Consider the following 15854-nt stretch of genomic DNA (forward strand, 5'->3'; position numbering starts at 1 on the left):
TGAACCCCATGATTCAGTTTTTTTCTGGTTCATGCCCATGTCTAGTTATGATCCAAGGCTAAAACAAAAAACACATGCATATATATATTACAACCTGTGTGGTATAGTGGTTAAAGTATGGGACTAGGATCTACGAGATCCAAGTTTGAATCCCCACTCTGCCATGGAAGCTCACTGGGTGACTATGGGCCAATCACACTCTCTTGCCCTCACAGGATGATTGTGAGGATAAAATGGAGGACAGGAGAATGTACACTGCTTTAGGTCCTCATTGGTGGGATATAAATGAAGTAAGTAATTAAATATATGAGCAATTAAAGTGAATAGAGGCTTGGCAATCTCAGCAATGAGGCCTGTTTTATCTTTCACAGTAATTTACTATATAGACTGAGCACCAGTAGCATGAAGACTAGAGTTGTCAGGTCTACTGTAATACCCGTCCTAGCCTGCTTGTTGCTTGAAAGCCTGGTGGGAGAGGACTTCCTGTTTGGGATCCATGGAGGTCTAACGCAGCTCCACTTGCGGAGCTGACCGGACTGCCGTTTTAACCGGCCGGCGTGGTGAAAATAGCCCGCGGCCGACTGCTCTCAGGCGGGGAGCAGGCAAAGAACGCTCAAGACCCTAGGGTGAGCTAGATCTCGGACGAGGGGGGGCTCTACACAGCGAGTCTCCCCCCGATCCTTGAGGTCCCACCTTGCGACGGGTCGGCTATAATCTCTGCGGCAGTTTTGGGGCCAATTCGGCTGGCATAAGACCTACATACCCAAGCATCGATTGGGGGAAGAAGCTGAGAGGAGAACTTAAAATCGAAACAGCAATTACAACCCGAGAAAAGTGAAGAGAAGGTAAAGATCATTATCTTCTGAGACGGGACAGATTGATAAAAACAGAGAGGAAAAAAAGTAGATTTTTAAACTGCAACAGACTAGTGAAAAGGAGGGGAAGACTCGGCAGGAATCGAATTTAAAAAGAGACTAAGTTTAAAGAAGTTATTAAAGAAATGGGACTATTGTTTTGAATACCTGTGGCTTTGGAGCTGTGAGAAAAAGACACCATCGCGAGATCTGCTGTGGGAAGACGGGAGACAGGAAGTGCGTAATAACAATAGAGTGGCTGGAGAGAAGCGGCCCTTGCTGGAGGGCAGGAAGTAGGGAATCGCCATTTTTGAAAGGGGAAGGGTCGCGGCTTCAGCGGAAGAGGAAGTAGGCCATCTTGGATTACAAAATCATAGAGAAACCATAGAGAAAAGACGCCCGACATTTTGGACTCTTTAAAACTTAATTTCTATAAGAAGACCGGGACATTTAAAATAGAAAAACGTTAAATTTTACGCCACGGAGTTAAGGAAGAGAGCGGATTCGTGGGAGCGAGCTAAAGCAAGCCCCACGATGTCAAAAAAAGAGTGGCAATCGGCAATAGAAAACCTGGATAAAAACCTGGACAAAAAACTTTTAGATATGATTAAAGAACTTAAGGACACGAAATTGGAGCTGATAAAAGAGGTTAAAGAGGTTACACAGACAGTAAAATCGGAGCTGTCAGAAGTGAAAAAAGGTATGGAAACAATACGAAGTGAATTACAAGGAACGCAGCAGAGAGTTAAAACAGTAGAAGACGCGATGGAGAATTTAGCAGACACGCAACAAACAGAGATGAGATTGGTGAAGGGGAGAATGTCAGTTGCAGAAACTAAACATATGGAGAAGCAGCTACGTTTTCGTGGCTTGCCAGAAGTGGAAGGAAAGTCAGCGCAAGAACAGATGACTGAGGTGTTGGCTGAGTACCTGGGGAAGGAGGAGGAGGAAGTTGTGGCTATCCTAGATGTGGCATACCGTGTGAATTCGAGAATAGCAACCCAGAGGAAACTACCAAGAGATGTGATTGTGCAGTTTACAACACGAAATATGAAAGAGAGGATTGTGACAAAACAGTTTCAAGATCCATTGGAGATTGATGGCAAGACGATTATTATAATGAAGGAACTGCCCAGATCAGTGTTACTGGACCGGAAAAAATATAAAGTGCTAATTCAGATTTTGAAGGACATGAAAATCAGGTACAGATGGGAGTTACCGGAAGGAGTGTCCTTTGAGTTTGGAGGGGCCAAAAAACGCATCAGATCTGAGCGAGAGATGGAGCGATTTATTAAGGACAATGAAAAAGACTTACCAACAAGATCATGAGTATGGAGTGTAAAGTATTATCTTGGAATGTAAATGGACTAAACTCACCGAATAAGAGGAAAAATACTTTTCACTGGCTACTAAAACAAAAATGTGACATTGTTTGTTTGCAAGAGACCCATATCAGAAAGCAGGATGTAAAATATTTAAAATCTGGAAAATTGGGCAAAGAATATGTAGCGGCCTCCAACAAGAAAAAAAGAGGAGTGGTGTTGTACATAAAAGAGGAGCTACAGCCAAAATTTGTTATGAGAGATGTGGAAGCTAGATTTGTAGCAGTGGAATGTATTTGGAATTTAAAGAGAGTGTTGGTAGTCGGACTTTATGCACCTAACGGTGCAAAAGAAAGCTTCTTTGAGGATTTAAGGAAGCATTTAGACGATCTTGCATACGACCAGATAATTCTTGCTGGAGACTTCAATGGAGTGACAGACTTGGAACTAGACAAAAAGACTACAACGGCACAAAAGAAAAGAGGACTATTACCAAAGCTTTTTTTTGAGTTGATTCAACAAGAGACTCTTGAAGATGTATGGAGGAGAGAATATCCTAAAAGCAGACAGTTTACTTTTTATTCTGCAAGGCATTCTACATTATCAAGAATTGATATGATCTGGGCCTCAAAAGACTTAGCATTATGGACTAAGGAGGTAGAAATAATGCCTATGGTAGGCTCAGATCACAACCCAATTATGTGGAAATTTGGAAAAAAGAGAAAAAGGAAAGCATGGAGAATAAATGAGGACTTGTTACAGGAAAGAGAGAATATGGAAATACTGAGAAGAGAGACAAAGTTTTTTATACAATACAACGTGAATAAAGAAGTACCAACCAATAAAGTTTGGGATGCTTACAAGGCGGTTGTAAGGGGCATACTAATGGACTTAAATGGTAGAGCAAGAAAGAAGAAAGAGGAGAAAAGACAAGAGATTGAGGAGAAAATAAAAGCCAAAGAAACACAGCTAAAAAAGAGACCAGGGAAAAAGAAGGTATACCAGGAAATTAAAATACTTCAAGAACAGCTAACAGCAATGAGCAATAAAGAATTGGAGTGGAATCTCAAAAGACTGAATCAAAAAGCGTTTGAGGGTGCTAATAAACCTGGGAAGTACCTGGCATGGCAATTGAAGAAGAAAAGGGAAAAGAAGATAATAAATAAAATTTGCGAAGATAACAAAACGTATTTGGAGCAGGCTACCATTAGTAGAGCCTTTTATAAATTTTACGCTAAGCTGTATAATAAAAAAGAAGTAAACAAAGAATCAATAGCGTCATATTTGGAGAAAACCAAACTTCCAGAAATCTCGGAAGCTTGGAGAAATAAGTTGAATAGTGAAGTAACTGACGAGGAAATAAGTAAGGCAATACAATCTGCAAATCTAGGAAAGGCGCCAGGGCCAGATGGACTTACGGCTAAATTCTATAAGACAATGGCTAATGAACTGGCACCATTCCTAAAAGAGGTGATGAATGGGGTTTTAAGGGATCAAAGGATTCCAGAAACTTGGAGTGAAGCGAATATATCATTGATCCCAAAAGAGGGCCAAGACCTGACTAATGTGAAAAATTATAGACCTATATCGCTACTCAACAATGACTACAAAATTTTTGCGAAGATATTGGCGGAGAGATTGAAGGGGTGGCTCTCGGAAGTCATAGAGGAGGAACAAGCAGGCTTTTTGCCAGACAGACAAATAAGAGACAACTTAAGGACAGTGATCAATGCTATTGAATATTATGACAAGCGTTGTGACAAAGAGGTTGGTTTCTTCTTTGTTGACGCTGAAAAAGCGTTTGACAATTTAAACTGGGACTTTATGTTTGCCACTATGGAAAAGCTACAATTGGGAGAAAGATTCATCAGAGCAATTAAGGAAATTTATAGAGACCAGACTGCAGCAATTGTGGTGAATGATGAATTGACCAAGAAATTGACGATAAGTAAAGGAACAAGACAAGGTTGCCCGTTATCTCCATTGTTGTTCATTTTAGTATTGGAGATTCTGATGATACAAATACGTCAAGATGATGAAATTCGTGGAATAAAAATAAAGGACTATTCATACAAGGTCAGAGCATTTGCGGATGACATAATGTTAATTGTAGAGGACCCATTGGAGAACATGCCAAGAGTGATAGATAAGATCAAGGAGTTTGGAGACTTGGCAGGTTTCTTCATTAACAAAAAGAAGTCAAAGATATTATGCAAAAATATGACTAAGCAGAAACAACAATTGTTAATGGAAACAACGGATTGTGAAGTAACAAGTAAAGTGAAATATTTGGGAGTCGAATTAACTGCAAAGAACATAGATCTATTCAAAAACAATTATGAAAAACTATGGACTCAGATAGAGAGAGACTTGATTAAATGGAATAGATTGAATTTGTCATGGTTGGGTAGGATTGCAGCAGTTAAGATGAATGTGTTACCAAGAGTAATGTTTTTGCTACAGACAATACCAATCATCAGAGACTCCAAACAATTTGAAAAATGGCAGAGGAAAATATCAGATTTTGTTTGGGCAGGCAAGAAGCCTCGAGTGAAAGTGAAAGTTTTACAAGATGCAAAGGAAAGAGGCGGAATGCAACTGCCCAATCTGAGACTTTATCATGATGCAATCTGCCTAGTTTGGTTGAAAGAATGGATGACATTAAAGAACAAGAAACTATTAGCCCTAGAGGGATATAAAAAAATATTTGGATGGCACGCATATTTATGGCATGACAAAGTAAAGGTCAACTCGATGTTCCTGCATCACTTTGTTCGGAGAAGTCTATACATAATCTGGAAGAAGTACAGAATTTATCTACAAGAAGGAACCCCTTTGTGGGTGGTTCCATATGAGGTGATAGACCCGAGAGCTGTTGATAATGAACAACAATGTTTAACGTATAAAGAAATAACTAAAACTGAAGCATCCAAACTTAGAATAAAGACACAAGAGGAACTATCACCTAACTACGATTGGTTCCAGTATAGACAGATCAGAGACTTATATAATTCGGACTCTGTAAAGGGAGGTATACGAATAGAGAATTCGGAACTAGAGCAGACCCTTCTTAAAGAAGATAAGAAAAGAATATCCAAGGTATACCAAGTATTGTTGAAGTGGTATACCGAGGATGAGATAGTTAAAACACAAATGGTGAAATGGGCTATAAACTTTAATAAAGAAATAACAATGGAGGCATGGGAATACTTGTGGAAAACTACAATGAAGACAACGACATGTATTAATATCAAAGAGAACATTCATAAAATGATCTATCGTTGGTACATGACACCAAAGAAGATTGCGCTAGGGAATTTGAATACTTCTAATAAATGCTGGAAATGTAAGAAGCATGAGGGCTCCCTCTATCATATGTGGTGGTCGTGTGAGGTAGCCAGGCAGTACTGGGGGGAAATAATAAGAGAAATGAGTGAAATTTTACAATTTCAAATTAATAAGAACCCAGAACTCCTGCTACTGAACTTGGGAATGGAGGGAATTCCAGCCCAACACAGGACGTTGATATTTTATATGACAGCAGCAGCTAGACTTTTGTATGCGCAAAAATGGAAAGTACAAGAAGTGCCAACTATTGAAGATTGGACTTACAAATTGCTGTATATGGCTGAAATGGACAAGATGACAAGAAAATTGAGAGATCTGGACTCAGGGCAGTTCAACACAGACTGGGAGAAGCTGAAACAATACCTGGAGAAGAAATGGGAGGTGGGAGGAAAACTGTGGCAGTTTGAGAACTACTGAAGTATTGAAGTAGAGGGGGGAGACTTTACCGGGGGGAGAAGAGATAAATGTGAATTAATAAGCAGTCAGATTAATAGATTGACATATATATAGATATATATAGGTTAACAAACAGAACATAGAGAAAATAATTAATTATAAGGACTAAATATAAGGAGCGATTAACTAACAATATTTTCTTTTTTTTCTGACAAGATTTGTACCAAACTGAATGTCTGAAGATATAGATGGGTCAAATTGATTGACTACGTGAGGAGAGATATATAGAACTATTATAAAAAGATAGAATGAGTAATATATAGAGAGAATAAGTCAAATTGTTTGACATAAACGAATGTATGATCTATATGGTTTATGATATATAGAAATACCTGAAATTGAAAAATTGAGATAAATTGTTTATCTAAGATAGAAACAAAGGCTTACAGTTTGGGCATATAATGTTAAAAATAGTTAAGGATGTACTGCTTAGAATAATGGAGAATATATATTTGTTTTAGATAGAGGAAGCTAATAAAATTAAGGGAAAGGGGACAAAGGGTTGGAAAGCTGTTGGAAGTCAACAAAAAGGGGGGGGGGAAAGGGAGGGGGTTAGAGATGAAAAAATTGGGGAAAATTGAATGTAAATGTGGAAATAATGGATTCTAACCCAATAAAAATTTTTCAAAAAAAAAAAAAAGAAAGCCTGGTGGGAGAAAAAAATAGGGGCAAATTGGTGGAGGAACGGGTGCATTAGCATTGTGGGGGCATGCAACATCAATTCCAGTGAAAACTGAAAGTGAGGTCATGAGGTTTGGGGAGGGGGGACGCTCGCGGATTTGCCAAGCCCTCTGTTCTGCGGTTTACCTATAGAGTTTTTGCAAATCTAAGAACATGGTGTCACTTCTTGGAAAACAGGATGTTGCATGCTGGCATGCTTATTCCCATCCCGGAAATGTTTCTGGGGTAGGGTTGCAGTTCACACCACACCAACACTGGCAGGCACATCCCCTGCCAGGCAGGGGTGGATCAATGATTAAGGGGGCCTGGGCAAAAGTTAAGGATGCTTCCTACCTCCTTTATTCCCACCCAACTCCCTGATTCTATCCTAACCTGAGAAGGGTGGGGTGTTAGGGAAGGAATGGAGCTTAGTAGGATAGAATGCTATGGAGTCCACCCTTCCAAGCAGCCCTTTCCTCCAGGCAAACTGATCTCTGTAGCCTGGAGGTCAATTGTAATTCCAAGAGGTTGCCTCATCTGGAGGTTGGTAACCCTGGCACTGATTACTTCCCTTTCTTTACCAAGGAAGTACTGACTAAACGTACCTTCAATTTTCTTCCATGCAAGATCCCTGCTTGCAGATACGTCAGGATGAACATTTGTTTTAGGAAGCTGCTATTTGCTAATTGATCTATTTCAGTCTTTAAAAACTTGCCATCTAGCTGATACTCTGTGTTGCTGGATTCTACTTGTTTTAATACCGACATTTTTTTTTTAAAGCGTACCTCATTTTTTTAAGGCCTAGTTTGAATATATTTTTTCAAGCCTAATTTGAGGGATTGTTTTTGAGGGAGGTATTTTCTAGCTGAGCTGTCAGCAGAAGTCAATTTGACATATCTCAGTATTTATGTATTTGAAATGAATTTTTTTTAAAAATAAAAAACTGAAGGTAGAAAATATCTTGAAGGGATAGTGTCATACCTCAGGTAGGGTGAGCCACCTTATGCTGCCACCACTCTGGGATTTAGGGTCCCTTGGGAAGGCCCAGAGTACCCTCTCAACCCTTCTGACCTCCGTAGCTAGGCCAATGGTGTGAGGACCCAACAGAGAAACAACAAACAAAAGGATTTATTTACAAGGAGGTCAGTTAATCAAACAACAAACAAACAAGCAAACAAGATGCATTACCAACAATAGATGGGTGAAAGCAAAATAAACAAAAGGCCCTAGCGTGACTGAACTCACTGTCCCTCTGTCTGCCAGGCCTGTCTTCTCACCCTACCTGGATGAGGGCCTCTCCCCCTAGCAGAAACCTCCTCTGGCCTGCTCCCTGGGAGGAAGAACCCAGGCTTTCCCCCTCCCAGACTTATATAGCACTAGCCCCCTGTTTTCTGATTGGCCAAAAAGGGCGCCAAAACGGCCCAGGGGCTCCTGGGAATCATAGGTAGGCCTACTCCCACTGCTAACTGACTTCTGAGGCCTTGCTAGGCCTTATTGGCACAGCCAGATCATGACAGATAGTTAGATGGGTAGCCATGTTGGTCTGCAGTAGAACAACAGGATTTTTGTCCAGTGGTACCTTACAGGCCAACAGGATTTTCAGTCTGTAAGCTTTCGAGAGTCAGAGCTTCTTTCTGTAGACACGAAAGGAGTGAAGATACAGAATTAAATACTGGCCGTTTTTACACTTACCAGCTGTGGAACATCACGCAAAGCTCCCGGCGCAATTTCCCATCATAACTCCAGTTCTCGTACGAAATTGCACCAGGAAGATGCTGTCATTCTGGGAGCTTTGCGTGATGTTCCACGGCTGGTATGCAGTGTGAAAATGGCCACTAACTAATATCATTCAGCAATCCTTCACCATCTTTTTCTCTTTCATTTCCTTTTATTCACTCTTTATTTTGCCTTTAACACTGAGGTGGAGGAAATAAACATGACATCCTGTATGCTGCAAGAATCTTCAAAATAACAGCAGTCAGACATTTATGGGTAGAAAGAGTAGAGACACAGGAAAATAATAATAATAATAATAATAATAATAATAATAATAATAATAATAATAATAATAATAATAAATAAAAATATTTTATTGATTTTTAGAAGTTCATAACAAAGGGGAATAAAAGTAAGAAGGAAGTAGAGAGAGAAAAAAAGAACAAAGATAAATACTGCTTGCAACATTATTCTGCATAACATTTGATACTCCAGATAGGTAAACTGTGATGACTGAAATACATCTCATTAAAAAACCTTTATACTGTATCTTCAGTATCTTCAATTCTTTATACTTATTTTTGGCCCAATCATAGAATAAAGTCCAAGGCCCAACAAAGTCTTCTTCCATTTGTCCTTTCAATATTGAAGTTAATTTGTCCATTTCTGCACTCTCCATTATCTTCACCACTAGTTCTTCTTGCATAGGTGTTATTTGACGTTTCCAATAGTATGCTAATAAAATTCTAGCCGCTGTTACTGCATGTATTATAAAACTAGTAACATAGCCCGTTGTGGGGAAAAAATACAACAGGCTATAGAAAGGGAAGTTTGGGCAGGCAAGCATTCGCTCCTCCTCTGTCACTGATTACAGCTGGTGAAGGAGGGGGATGGGCATTGTAATTTGCTCCATGCCTGATCTGCCTGATCTCGGCCATGTGAAGGGGTGGTGGGCTTTGCTACCTCCTCCGTGCCTGATACATGCTGGGTAAAGGGGGGCAATGTCTCCTGTTCTGCACCTATGGCTGGGTGAATGCAGGAAGGCATTACTGCCCGCTCCGAGCCTGATCCCAACTGGGTGAAGGGGGGGTAGGCATAGCCACCTGCTCCCTGCTGGGTGAAGGGAGGAACAGGCATTGCTACCTGCTCCGTGCCTGATCTTGACAGGTGAAGGTGTGCAGCGAGTTTTTCTACCTGCTCTGATCCTGATCGCAGCTGGGTGAAGGGTGTGTGGGCATTGCCACCTGCACTGCTCCTGAATCTACCAAAACGAAGTATATAACCGTGCCCAACTAACTATGCAGCACGTGTGCTGTATAGACTATTACTTTCAATAAAAAAACTGTAATAACCATTCAATCAACTATGTTGTCACTCCAAGATATATCATAAATACTGAAGGTGTGAATTTATTAGTCCAGCCACTCGGGTGTATCATCCATAATAGGTCATATTTTGTCCATAACATGTATTTGTACAGAAATTGTTACCATTTACAATGCCAACAAATATTTCCAATACAATTAGTGTAACTGCTGATGGGTTCGCCAGCAAGGGGTTCCCGTTCCGGATTCCCCTTTCTCAAAGCAGTTACCACTGTAAAAATATACAAAATAATTTTTAGAATAATTATAAATATTCATACATCTACAATAAGTTATTATAACCATATCACTACATACTCACAAATACCAGTTCTGATGGATGTAATATCTCAATAAATACTGTAAAACAAAAACCACATATCAAATTCATAAAATATCGTCTGAGTTAATATCAAAATCTATCCATATGCACAATAAATTTTCAAATGCTACATGAATACTTACAAGCAATAAATCAACATTTTTTTCAACCTTCAAAGTGTATAGTGGCAGCTCGTTCAATAGCGTCAGCAATTCAATTAAACACACACAGTCGTTAAATATTACATCCAATTGGTGAATGAATCAAATTTCCAATCTCATGTAAAGTGCTAGTGCTCCTAGAACTTCCTCATAAGAATGCAGCCAAGTCAAATGAATTGTTTAAACCCCTTGGTTCCATAGATCGTAATTTAAAAGTCCACCAAGCCTCCTGCCGCAACAGGTCCCGTTGTGACATCAAGGGCTCCTTGTAGCGACTCACATACAGTACAGTATATACAAAATTGTTGTCACCATGTCCCATATTCTTAAAGTGTGCAACTAACGGCGCTTCCTCGATCTTCCTCCGTAGTCTCGACCGATGTTCCTGAATTCTTATTTTGATGGCTCGTCCTGTACACCCTACATACATTTTTCCACATGAACATACTATCAAATACACAACATTTTGGCTGTTACAATTTGAAAACTCCTTCCAATACAATCCTAAGTCCCTAAATTGTTGTGGTGACATCACAAGGTCGCACGTATTACATTTGCCACATTTTTTAAATTATTTCTGCTCCTGAATCTGGCAGGTTGGGGGGGGGGCAGGCATTCCTGTATGCTTGGCTCCTGACTCTGCCTGGGTGAAGACAGGGTGGGCATTGCCACCTGCTCTGCTCCTTATCCTGGCTGGGTGAACGGAAGAAAGGCATTGCCTCCTGCTCTGCGCCTGATCCTAGCCAGATGAATGTGCAAGGTGGGCATTGCCACCTACTCTGATCCCAAATAGGTGATGGCAGGGGGTGAGCATTGCCACCTTCACCACTAATACCAGTTGGGTTAAGACAGCGGAGGGCATTGCCACCTACTCCACTCCTAATACCGGGTTAAGTTGGGAGGTGGGCATTGTCACCTGCTTCGCTCCTAATACCAGCTGGGTTAAGGCGGGGGGCATTGTCACATGCTCCACTCCTAATCCCAGCTGGGTGAAGGAGGGTGGGCATTGCCATCTGATCTGCTCCAGATCCCAGTTGTGTTAAGGTGGGGGTGGGTATTGCCACTTGCTTGGCTTCTGATCCCAGCTGGGGTGTGTGTGTGCATTGCCAAGTGCTCTGCTACTAATACCAGCTGGGTTTAGGTCAGGGGTGACATTTTCACCTGCTCTGCTCCTAATAACTGCTGTGTTAAGGTGGGAGGGGAAATTCCACCTGCTTCGCTCCTCATACGAGTTGGGTTAAGGTGGGTGGTGGGCATTGGCACGTGCTCCTCTCCTAATACCATCTGGGTTAAGGTGGGGTGGGTGGACATTGCTATCTGTTCTGTTCCTAATACCAGCTGGGTTAAGGTGGGGGTGGGCATTGCCACCTGATCTGCTACTAACACCAGCTGGGTTAAGGCAGGGGGAACACATTACCACCTGCTCCACTCCTAATACCAGCTGTATTAAGATGGGGGGTGGGGGTGGGCATTGCAATCTGCTCCGCTTCTGATCCCAACTGTTTCAAAGGGGGATGGAATTGCCACCTGATCCACTCCTAATGCCAACTGGTTTAAGGCGGGGAGAAGGCATTGCCACTTCCTCTGCTCCTAAAACCAGTTGGGTTAAGGCAGACAGTGGGCATTGCCACTTGTTCCGCTCCTAATACCAGGTTCGTTAAGACGTGGGGTGGGCATTGCCATCTGCTCTGCTCCTATTACCAGCTGGGTTAAGGCAGGGGCTGGGCATTGCCATCTGCTCCGCCCCAATACCAACTGGGTTAAGGTGGGGTGGGTGGGCATTTCCACCTGCTCCTCCCCCGATCCCAGCTGGGTGAAGGCAGGGGTGGGCATTTCCACCTGCTCCACTCCTAATATCAGCTAGGTTAAGTTGAGTGGTGGGCATTGTCACCTGCCTCTCTCCTAATAACAGCTGGGTGAAGCCAGGAGGCGGTCATTGCCACCTGCTCCCATCCTGCTCTTGGCCCGGGCTTCCCACCATGGCATCTTTTCTGAAGGGATATGGTGCCTTGCCTAGGCTTCCCTCCATGGCAGCGCCCTCTGGTGGTGCACCAAGCTATAAAGTGAGTTGTCTGAAATACACTTAATTATATAGTAAGAAGATACTTGTGATCCTTATTGAGTTCCTCTGGAATACAGTTCAACAAAAATAACTCTGGTTTAAAAGGTATTGTCACCTGTAGGATTGCTTGAACTAATGTATGCACCATTACCCAAAATTTGTGTACATCTTTACAGGTCCACTACATGTGGTAGAATGTTCCTGTATGTTTTCAACATTTCCAACAGCTACTTGACATATTTTTATACATTTTTGCCCGCCTATCTGGTGTTAAATACCATCTATAAAACATATTATATAAATTCTCTTTAAAAGAAACCGATTTAGTTATTTTAATGTTCACTTTCCATAATGTACCCCATTGTACTGGATCAATATTATATCCTAAGTTTTGCGCCCATTTAATCATACATTCTTTTGCCACCTCATTTTTCATTTGCATTTGCATTAAAAATACATACTTTTAAAATCAACTTTTCATCAGAGGTACACAACAGTTTTTCAAAAGTAGTTTGCTCTAAGTACCCCCCCCCCCCAATTTTTTAATCTTTAATATACCTAGATTCACGGCTCATTTTGAGGGGGAACGCACAGGAACGCAGTTCTGGCAGTTCCCCAAAGAGGTCACATGTCAGGTGGCCCCGCCCACCTGACTCTCAGCCATTTTGGGCCTGTTTCAGCCTGGATTGGGGCCAAAATGGCCCAGATCGGGCCTCTGACAGGTGGTAGATCACTCTCCCTCTCAGCAGCGGCCCGATCCTGACCATTTGGGGCCCCTTTTCAACCGTTTTCAGCCCCCTTTTGTCATTTTGGCCCCAATTTCGGCCCTTAATGGCCAGGACTGGGTCCAAAACAGCCAGGATAGGTGATGTCAGGGGTGTGGCATATGCAAATCAGTTATGCTAATGACACTTCTGGTGATGTTAAGGGGTGTGGCATATGCTAATTAGTTATGCTAATGAGTTCCTCCAGCTCTTTTTCTACAAAATGACCCCTGCCTAGATTCAATTTGAACTCTTGATCACCAAAATTATTAAGATTTGGAGGCCATTTGTGGTTTTCTGGAATAAAATCAAACCTAAAGACAAGATAGAAGAGAAAATTCTAGAAATTATTTGAGGGGCTTCAGTCTGTATTGAGTGCTTGATAATTTTTTGGGGTATAATGAGATAGGAGTTGTCGATTTGCCCTGTAATCTTCTATAATCGTATAGTAATACTATACTGTGTATTACTGTGTGTCTCTGTCTTTTTTCTATGAAATAAAATTAATAAAAAATTAAAAAATAAAAAGAAAAGATATATGCCGCAGAAAGGGGTTAGTTGAGCATTGTTTTGGCAAAAATGAGAAAATGCTCCTATAATCAAGTCATAAAAAGGCCTTCACAGCCACAGATTAACATGGCTTGATGTTATAGCCTGGCCAGTCAGGCCTGGCTCCTGGTTGGATTTTCCCGCTCTGGTCGGAACTTGCCAAGTTTTGTCGTTGAATGAAACTGCCACTGCTGCATTTTCAGCAGAACGTAACACTTTGCTGAACCAAGTAATTTTCCACACACAGAGCAATTTTCCTCCACTTTCCCCTCAGGCTTGCGATCCAGGCCCAGATTCATCGGATCAACCTGGGGCTCATTCCCAGCCAGTTTGAGGTGCCTCTGTCAAGTCTGAGGCCTGTATCTGGACTAATCGGCTTCTCCCTGTCTGTTTGAGGTGCTCTTCCCATGGAAGGAGCCCTATCAGGAGACCAACAACTTGTTCCTTCCTACACAGCCGATTAGCAGCACTAGCCTGGAGGAAGGGGTGTGCTTGGCAGGTAGCAAGCCAAATAGCTGGTGTTGCTAAACCATGGAAGAGTTTCTGGGCTGTGGCTGTTCCACTATCAGGTGTTAAAAGGGAAGGGGGAAATTGGAGCCACTGGATTCTCGTCTTTCATTGCTGGCTTAGTAATTCAGAATCACAATCACGTCCTGCCTGCCAACTTCTGTGGATCATTAAATAGCCGCCTTTTTTTCTCAGTCTGGCTTCTGTTCCTATAGCAGCAGTTTCACACTCCACAACCGTTCATCTCATGAAGTGCGTTCTGCCTCCCGAAAGCGTATGGTGGAATAAACTCTGTTCATTTTTATGGGCTCCTATTTTATTTAGAAACCGACGAAGTGAAGAATTTCCTGCCATGGATGTAGTCAAATATTATAGTTAATAATAACATCATAATAATGACATTTGATTTATATACCGCTCTTCAGGACAACTTAATGCCCATTCAGAGCGTTTTACAAAGTATGTTCTTATTAACAGGACACTGTGAAAACTAACTACAAACAATCAAGGAATTGTTAAGAATATTTATATCAATGCATATATTTTTTTTGGTAAAGAGCAAAAGAAGAATATAGCTATATGATTTAAATAAATATGTATGGGTTTTGTACAATAATTTCATAAGTCATAATTCACAATTCCACACTTTCAGTAGAAGATAGACAAATACAAAAAGTCAATGCTGAATAGCAGAAAACCTCAAACCTCTATGAATAACTTTTTTTACCTGTCTATCTTCTACTGCAAATGAGACTTGTGGAATTGTGAATTGTGGCTTATAAAATGATTGTACAAAAACCATACATATTTATTTAAATCATATAGATTAATTCTTCTTTGCACTTTACCAAAAATATATATATTGATATAGATATTCTTGACAATTCCTTGATTGTTTGTAGTTAGCATTCATTGTGTTCTCTTAACGATTGTCCTTATTCTGTGATACTCTGTTGTTATATGGATGTAGTTAAAGCCTGAAACAAAATACAATGGCATGTCAATTGTGTATTCTTTCGCTGGGTCTTGCCTTTGTGTCCCTTAATGGGGGTGTGGCCAGCAGAAAAGCACCGGCGATAAATGTTCTATAAAGTGTCATATTCTGATTTTAGTAGAGCAAGAGGCAGTGTGAGATACATGGGACCAAGGCAGGCCAGGTTCTTTCCCAGGTCAGCTGGGAACCCTATTGTCAAAAACAGGATCCTGAATGCTTGGCAATCTCTCCATAAAGAGATTTTGTATACTTGGGTCCCTTTTGCATTTATAAGATAAAAATGCACAATAAAAGATTCTGAAGATAATTGCAAAATAGGAAAGAGTCCAGTAGCACCTTTAAGACTAACCAACTTTACTGTAGCATAAGCTTTTGAGAACCACAGCTCTCTTCGTCAGATGAAGATAATTGCAAGGTAGTGTAATCTTATTCAATTTTACAGTGAATGCATGCATATCTGTTTGTAAGAAAGAGCTGACACACATTCACTTTGCAAGTGAAAATCAGGGACTAGTTCCAACATAAATGTGGGTTTACATTACATGTCAAGCTATATGTACATTGAGTGTAACATGTGAACTGCTAATCGCACATTTAAAAAAAGATCAAGTGTACATTTAGGGTTACCAACCTCCAGATGGAGCCTGGAGATTGATTTCCAGACTAGAGAGTTAATTTTTTTCAGTGTGGCAAGAGGGTTAAGGTGATACTTCTGGATGATCACCCAGGAGTGATGTCACATTATCTGTGACTGTTCCCCTTCCCAGGCTCTGCC

The sequence above is a fragment of the Eublepharis macularius genome, chromosome 1 (assembly GCF_028583425.1).
Source record: "Eublepharis macularius isolate TG4126 chromosome 1, MPM_Emac_v1.0, whole genome shotgun sequence".
NCBI lineage: Eukaryota > Metazoa > Chordata > Lepidosauria > Squamata > Eublepharidae > Eublepharis > Eublepharis macularius.